Here is a 6,623-nt window from a genome sequence, read left to right as displayed (position 1 = left end):
TTCCTTCTGTTTCATTTTTGAATAATGGTCGGGACAAAATTCTGTCTCGTTGTCTACTTCTTTGTCTAAAAACACTTCGTGTTTACATTCAAAGGGAGCATGATCTAGTCACCTAATTTTGTCCCTCCCCGATAGCATTTTTACCATTTTACCTCTGTATTACTATGTGTCCTCATCCGTATAATTATATTCCACAAAATACAAAAATAACAACCCTTAACAAAATCTAAAACAAATTAAATCCCTAACCTTATCCTAACAAACTTTATCCTAACAACCTATCCCACTACCCAACCCCACCTCACCCCTACCCCCACATGACCCCCCATCACGTTTCTTTTCCATTTCTTGGAAATATATACACCCATAGTAGACTGGAAGAAAAAAGGAGATACTCATATCATGAAGGTTTATTTTCTCCAAAAATAAAAAACACAGACAACAATATAGCAAGAGAATTCCATTAACGTAGACCCAACTATATATACACGCTACTATTCACGAAAAACTTACAGAAGCTTCCACAAAAATTTCCATACACACAATACGGCAAAAATACCTCACAAGGAACACACGCATATCATCTTCTCCATTCGATTCACTCACAGCTCCCATGGAACAACACACTCTTATAGAATTCCAATGGCCCTCACTAACAATTTCACGCACACACATACCAGTGAGGGAGGGATTGAGAGAAAACCAGAGAAAAAGAGAGAGATACGAAGGAGATAAGTAGAAACCAGTGAAGAGGAGAAAACCGGTGAACGAGTGATTACGGATATCAAAATTAGGTTTGGGTTGGTTTTTGTTTTCCCGATATCTATTTTGAACAAATTTGGGTTTTTATTTCGCGATTTCGCTATTGGTTTGTGATTCAATTTGGACTCGGGTTGGTCATCGATATTTGATTCGGGTCGACGAAAAATGGAAAAAGGGTATAGATCAAAGTTGGTCAGTTCGTTATTGATTTTAGATTTGAGATTCCGGTGCAGACTCCGTCTCTTTTGGTTGACTAATAAAGCGAAATTTGAGGTCCATTTCTTCTTCCATTCTTTATTTTAATCTCAAGTTTTGATTATTGTTGCAGATGTAAATGTTTTTGTGTGCCTACCATGTTTGAACCTTGATTGCGTATTGGTTGATGTTGGATTTGAATTTTGAAAAGTGAATTGATAATTGAAGCACGTGTTAATCATTGATTGATAAAAATAAAGTTGGGGGCGGGAATCGAAATTGGTAAAAGTGAATATTATGGTATTTTGGTTCATTATTTATGTTGAATGTTCATAAAATCTTACCTAACGAGTAATGCCATACTATCGGGGGGGGGGGGGTGCAACTTATGCTTATATACTTATGCCCTTATCCACTTAATGACTCACCCAAAAATCATCCTTTTAACACTAGTCCTCATATATACATATACCTCACAATTACCACTTAAACTTTTTATCAAGTATTAACCTGGGCTCTTCACAAATCATATCAAGCCTACTAATTCATTCCCATAAAACATACATCATTAATCATAAGATACTATTCTTACCATCATATTCTACATCTACAATTCAAGAATATAATCTAGCATCAATTATCTACCACAAATAAAGTAAAGCACGCAACATAAAATGCCAGTCCATCAAATTGAGAAATTAACTCCAAATACTCATTTCATTTAACTACTACCTACAATCAAAATCCCCTCCATGACACCACTATATTAGCTTAAGATACACTTCATACCTTTTCACATGAAGTACTGGTTTGCAACCACTAAAGAAAAGAGGGTTAAGGGGGTAAAGTCATATAATAGACATGGTCAACCTTAATCTTATATAATAACCCACCTTACATAAAATTCTCACTAGGAAGCTATAGAGAATAAGATATCGAGAAACACTAGCCCACTAGAATCTCATAACAACAATAATCGATCATAATCATATGGCCTATCTTATTTACAATCCATTAACGCATCCTCCTTCTACACATTATTACTATTTACCTATCTATACACCTAAACTTCTTTCATAGCTCTATAATTTTCAACTAAACTCCCTCTTGCAACCTCAAGGTAGCCCAAATTAATAGCATTCATCCACTAAGTACTTTCACCAATAACCTATACTTTTCTAGCACAACAAACACTATCAACAACTCTTTTCATACTTCAAGCAAAAAAACAATTTACCTTAACCAATAACTCCTTCTCTACCTTTTACTAACCTGACACACAAGGATATATCACTTTATTACTAACTCAATCATATGCAAAAAGATTCAGCTACATATATTCAATAAATTTCCCTTACCTCTTTTCTTGTCACTACACCTCTAAACCCTTAGTTTCCAACCAACACAAGAATAACAAGATGAACAACAAGTTGCTAGTGAATCGAAATAGGCCTCACACGGCTTTACTAGACTTTGATTCTGTATTTTGAACAGGAAAATAAGATGAATAACAAAAAACTATGCTAGTGAATCGAAAGAGCCCCACATGGCTTCGCTAGACTTTTAGTTTCAACAACACAATGATAACAAGATTACAAAAGATCGAAACTTAACACACAATATTTAATGACTTAAGAATACACATCTTACTCTGTCTTAACTGAACACCTCATAAGAATGAGGACATAACTTTAAACTTGAGGGACTTATTAGACACTAGGGATCTCCTCTCAAGCCCTTTGTGTGACTTCTGAAGTTTATGCTAGTAAATCTGAGAGCATTATCTGGGAACACCAGAGTAAGGAAAGAATTAGGATAACTTTTCTTTCGTATGGGTGACACCATGGCACGAATTAAAGTATGAAAGAGGAACATTCTGACTCCACAACACAAACTAGAACATGAAAAAATAGAGACATTCCTAAACGCCTTATAGCCTCCTACTTACAAGTGTGGCGCGCTACACACCCATAAATAAGACTCTACCTGACGCGATTTCGCAGACACCCTAGGACCATGAACCATGCTCCGATATCAAGTTTTTCATGACCCAAACCGAGGCCCTGGCCGTGATGGGGATCCCGAACCATGAAGGCCTAAGAGCCATTCTAAATTGCAATCATAACCATCATTTATTTACAAAGAGAAACTGCGGAAATACAAAAAAAAGTGGAATCATGGGGAGGCTCACCAATTGCAACTTCCGATGCACTTAAACCTATTGCTGAACTGGACCCCGACACTCTGCCTCAGATCCTGAGATGGAGAGGAGGTCAATACAGATATACTGGTATGTAGAGCAATCCAAAATAATGTACTTTTATATATAACATAGGTGAGAGCATTTCATAAAAATGTTAAGCAAGAAATAATTTAAAACACATGGGCAACTTAAAATAATCATTCAATGCAAATATGTAGATGTAAAACCATTCTTTATTTTTTTTACTTCTAAGGTAAGTGGTACACCCTACATATTTGAAAGTTTCCCACGGGTAATATGGGATCCGCCATTAACTCGACGGCCAAGCCCCCAACCCAAGTTTGCCGCAAGTGTTGAAGTATTTGAATCTGATACGCCCCAAGGCACTAGGCCAGCGTATAATAATATACCCATATCGACAAAACGCGGTTTTGGGAAATGAATTATATGACTCGTGCCTTCTTCGGGTAACCATCTAACTCTCTTAGTGCCCAATTTTTAACCCATTCTAAACATGCATCTTTTTGAATTCAAAATCTAAAATCTAAAATGAAATCTGTATCCTATTCTGAGTTTTATCATGACTTTATCTGATTTGGTATCGTCATACCAAGACTTGCAGGTCATAATTCTAAGCCATAAAATATCCGTTACAGTTTTCTCTTTCAAAATACAAAGGTTAGACCACCATACTTCAAACAATTCCGAAAGATTCATTCTTCCAAAACATTTATCAAATTACGCAAAGGTCATTATTTTAAATCATTTCAACAAACATGTGGTGGTCAAGAGTTTCAAAAACCCATGAATTTTTTTTTCATATGTATGTATATATATATATTCAGCACTAACCAACGTATAAAACCCTCTCTCTTCAATTCAAAAATCATAATCAAGTCACAAACAAAGTCAAGGCATTTATATTGAATTATATTTTCAATATCACATTTTGAACACATCATATCTTACGAAGTTAAGAGACTTGTAAATAAGATAGGGATTTCAAATAGTTCATGCTCTCAATTCATAATTCAAACTCATCAAACTCATACATCTATCTACTTAAACATGGTTATAAATCAGATTTGGGGGAAAGGCCTCAAGGCCAAATTAATATCATCAAAAACTTTAAAAGCATGAATCTAATTATAAATCCAAAACCCCTTTTTTGTAAATTCATAATTTCTAAACCTTTAACATGATTAATAAGAATTTACCATGCCCATGTAGATTTAGGAAAATTCCACGTACCTTAGATTACAAGGTTTGAAGAGAAGAACTCGAATCTTGATTTGGTCTTTGGAAATCTTGGATTTACTAGATTGATTCATGATCTTGAAAGAAAGCCTAGTCTCCATTTTACTCTTGAGAGAGGAGAGGAATTGAGAGATTAAAACTGGTAAAAAAAATGGATTATAGAGTGTTTTGGGTGATTTAAATCGTGTGTAAAAAGTTTGGGATGACTAAAAATACCAAAATACCCCTATGGAAATCAAAAATGCCACAACAGTCCCTCGGTTTGATAGACTGACATGCTAAAGTAAATTGGGTATAACTTTTTACTCTGATGTTGGATTTTGACCAAATCAATTGCGTTGGAAAGAGGACTCAAAGACCTTTCATTTGATATATAGAAGGTCACTCAGTTCATTAAATAACAGAAGTTATGCTCGACGAAAATTGACTCAAGTTGAAGTTTCCATTAAAACATACTCGATGGAATTGTTTTCAACTCGTCTTTGAGTTAAGGGATTTTTGTGACCTCAATTCATATCCAAAGGTATTCCCACACTGTAGGATTTATCACCACACATATATTAACAAAGAATCATCTAGTTCGGGTCAATATGCGTAGGAACGATGCTTCTATTTCTAGTCCAAAAAAAATGCGGGGTGTTACAGACTACTCTTCTTATTTTCACATTTGCATTTTCTTTTCGCTGTCTATGCTTGTTTGCGGGTTAAATAACTTAGAGAAAAGTTAGGCATGTCATTATCTGAATGCATCCTCATTTTTTTTTCTCCCCCCGGTTAATTCTCGTTTCTCTCTTTGGTTGATCATGTATCAACTACTTTTTACTGTTTTTGTTTTGGTTAAGCTTGTTATTTGAATTGATACAAATATGTCTTAATATTTTTAATCTACTTTTGATTATTTGAAATCTATAGCACATTGCCATTTTTAGTTAAATCCGTATTAGTTCTTCTTTTAGTTTTTCCTCTCTTTGATTGGTCATGTGTTAGCTAGCTTCCATTACTTTATTTTCTTCCTCTCTTCTTTCTTTGTTCGATTATGTGCTAATGTGTTTTTTTATTTCTTTGCATGGAAATTATTTGAGTCCTACATGGACTCTTTCCCTTTTGTATATTCATCATGGGTCATTGAGGCCCAGCGTGTCTATTGAATCAAGCTCGAAAGAAAGTCCAAAAATCAATCTCATAGTGTATGGATGTAAGGAGTCAAAAGAGGAAAAATACATTAAAGTCTCATCCTCAAATCGTCTAAGAGACTTGAAAGTCTCATTTATTTATTTATTTATTTGTTTTATTGTTGTCCTTATTATTTTATTTATTTATTCATTTGGGCCTCGAAGCCAAAGTTGTATTTAATACAGGTGGAGCAAGACTCGAGCCAAAGGCTCAAAAACTAGACAAGGACAGGTCTCGTTGATTTGGGCCCAATGACCTAAATCCCTTACTTTCTCCTCCCTTTCCCCTTTTATGTGTTTATTTGCTTATTCGTTTTATTTAGACTTAGTTAAAATCTCTACTAAGTCGCCTAATTTATTTTACACAAGTCTTTGCTAAAAAATCGATCATTTTTCAATAAATTAATCTTTTTAGAAGTTAATCAAAAGATGTTTTCAAATAGTCCGGATAACCGCAAGTTAGCGGATGTTTTAGGTGCCTAACACCTTCCTAAAACGTTAATAGGAATCGCTTACTTAGAATATCTAACTTAAACGATTTTCCTATTTTGAATCATCGAAGTATTTTATAAAGGTTTCTTAATTCCTTTTCAAAATTAAGTGGCGACTCTCTTAAAAGTTAAAATTTCTCATCAAAACAGAAATGGCAAATATGTTGGGGATTTGACTAGGTTCTAACCAAATGTTTGATTTTGTATTTTGACTAACTGTTTAAATTGCCTATGTGTTTATATTATGTTTAATTATTGCATCTCATGGCATATTCCTGCATTATTTAAATTGTTTTTGGATTTCGTGGATGTCCCGTCCCCTATTGTTCAACTCCAAATAAAGTGTCAGAAATACGACGGTTTATTAGCACTTGATTCATCTAATGGCTGTTCGTATTTTCAAAATCAAGTCGTCTTCTTGGGAACCTGGTTCAAAACAACTTTAGACACTTAGGATAGAGCAAAATCAAAACCCTATTTTATGCATGAGTTTAGGACGACCTAATACCCGAGGGGGTTATTGGGCCCATTAGAAAACTCGCC

This window comes from Capsicum annuum, chromosome 8 (assembly GCF_002878395.1).
Source record: "Capsicum annuum cultivar UCD-10X-F1 chromosome 8, UCD10Xv1.1, whole genome shotgun sequence".
NCBI lineage: Eukaryota > Viridiplantae > Streptophyta > Magnoliopsida > Solanales > Solanaceae > Capsicum > Capsicum annuum.
This window is presented reverse-complemented; position numbering follows the sequence as displayed.